This window comes from Mesitornis unicolor, unplaced genomic scaffold, assembly GCF_000695765.1.
Source record: "Mesitornis unicolor isolate BGI_N332 unplaced genomic scaffold, ASM69576v1 scaffold30849, whole genome shotgun sequence".
NCBI classification, from domain to species: domain Eukaryota; kingdom Metazoa; phylum Chordata; class Aves; order Mesitornithiformes; family Mesitornithidae; genus Mesitornis; species Mesitornis unicolor.
The window spans coordinates 17344-19654 of NW_010208431.1; the positions used below are offsets into that span (position 1 = coordinate 17344).

The 2311-nt window shown below is 44.7% G+C and overlaps 1 protein-coding gene across 1 annotated transcript in view; it reads left to right on the forward strand.

The window, feature by feature from the left end:
• The window catches only part of TMEM11 (transmembrane protein 11), a gene marked incomplete at its 5' end in the record, with an annotated part of 10666 nt that extends 10003 nt beyond the window's left edge, over positions 1–663 (forward strand). Inside the window, one exon of the mRNA XM_010192513.1 lies at positions 649–663. The remainder of the gene's footprint in view (positions 1–648) is intronic.
• Between the last annotated feature and the right edge of the window lie 1648 nt (positions 664–2311).

Sequence of the window (2311 nt, forward strand, 5' to 3'; positions counted from 1 at the left end):
ATGAAAGGAAAACAGACCATTTCACCATCAAGAAAATTAGCAGAGGCTTGACAACTAGGCAAGTCCTTTTTCTTTCTGCCTCAGACCACCAATAAACCAGACCCCACACAGAGAGATCTTCAACAGATTTCCTCATCCCTTCATTTAGGCTTTCAAAAGTTCACATCAGTACCCGATTTCAATTCTAATCTGAACATCCCAGCAGGACACTTGGCGTTGGATCTTGTTGGCTGTCAGCAGATGGAGAGAAGCCAGTCTACAAGTTTTCCCTCTGAGCACATTATTTGCTTAATGCACTGAAATGTGTGCTTCCATCCCCAGTGTCTTAACCCCCCGTTAGCAGAGATGTTATCTGATTTAAATGAGCCACATGTCCAGTCTAATGGTCCAACCACGGTCATGCTCTTTACTTTTATGCCAACCTTAATTGTGCAGTTTAACAGCGTGAACCTGTGTTCTAATATACTGAAATTTAACCTGTGACTGTAACCCAAGCTAAAGGTATTTACAAGACGTAGCTCACCCTGGAATTAGATTCTGATACCAATGCACAGCCCTAATCTCCTCGCTAAGCCATTGCCTTCAAGGGAATAGTTTATGTTACAGCTTACTACGTGGTTGAAGAGTGATACCTCTGCTTTAAAAAAGGTCACTGATTTTCCCACTGTACATACCCCCAAGCTTTTATGCTTGATGGCACAGTAAAGTCAGTAACAACCCCTTCCTGGAGTCTGTACAGCTTTGGGGTCACACATAAAGTCAAACCCAAATATTGATGCATCTTCCCTGCTGCGCCGATAGAGTCTGAACTCTTGCAGGTTGACCTGCAGGATGGGTCTGTACCAGGAAGACACTGGAAAGGTCTGGGCACACAACTGCTACCCTAGTTCAAACAAAAGGACAGCATGAGAAGTGGAAAACAAGAGGTAATAAATCATGCTAAGCCAGAATTCAGTTTTATTACGTAGGACTGAGCTTGCATGAAGCTGAAGGGATGAGAGAGGCTCTACATGGCGTGGAACAGAGCTGATGTGGAAAATGTCAGGCTCTTCCAGATTTCCATCAGGGACTGGGACAGAATTCCTCCAGCAGCTGGTGAGTGAACGGACTAGCTTGCTGAAACAGTTGTGAACTGGATAAAAGAAATATTTCTGGAGGTGTAGCTAGAACGCAATAAAATAACACATCAAGATAGCTGAGCTAGCACTAAATGAGCTTGACAGTCTAAAAATAAACCCATCAAGTTAGTACACAGCTCTTCTCAAGGTACTGTGGAGCTTCTCAGTCCTAACTCGTGTATCTACAAAGTACTTCACTGTGCAATACCCGGTGCATAATGCACAGAGACATCCAGGGCAAAACCTGCCCCGGGCGCAAGGAGCGTGCCCAGAGTGGGAGATCAGAAACCCAAAAGAGGGATTAAACTCAGACCTTTGCAAAGCGGTGCATGAGCACAGCACCCGGCTGCTCAGACCAGAACACTGATACTGTCAGCAAATACGGGCGAGCGGACACTTTTGGAAAGGCATAGTGTGAAAGAAATAATATATCCAGTTGAAAAACCTTCCCCCTTAAAATAAAACCTGTAGGTTATCCTGTAAAAGCCAGGACAATGATTTCTGGAGGAATGAGGATCTTAGTTAAGAAGGTCAAGAGAGCACTAAAGGCAGCAAAGATGAGATCAAGTCCGAAAAGAAACCAAAACCACGAGAGTTACCCTACACACCACCTATTCTCCTTTCACTCCAGCCACCTAAAATCACATTTGTGTGACAAACTGCAGCAACTGGGAGGCTATTTTCAGAAATCAAAAGGTGTCATTTAAAAGGTGGGGGGATAAAAGCAGGCAAAAAGTCTTTTTTTCCTCAGGAAGCCCTTGTCCAGAAGCAGAGCAGCTCTAAGCTTGATTAGCTCCCACCTTTAGGCTGAAGAAAGCACAATATCCTACCTTGGAAAAGAACTCACTCACCAGTGACTCTGAGACGGCGTCTCCCTCCGGTCTTTTAACAGGACAGACCTGGCTTAAATGTGGCGATGGCAGCGGTCCAAGGCAGCGCGCTCTGGCCAATGCCCGCACAGCCAAGAACTGCCCCTAAAAACAAACGTCGGGAGTACGGGCTGTGCCCTTTGAAAGGTGGGGGTAATTTAAACCCCAGATGAAAAAGACAGAGGTGAATTCAAAATGGTACAAAACTGATGCTGATTTCTTGTACTAAATAAGTAATTTCTAGTATTGAATTCAGAGCGTCCCTAAAGATCAGTACTAAAATAAAGAGAAAAGGCAACTTCACAGAATCACAGAATCGCTCGG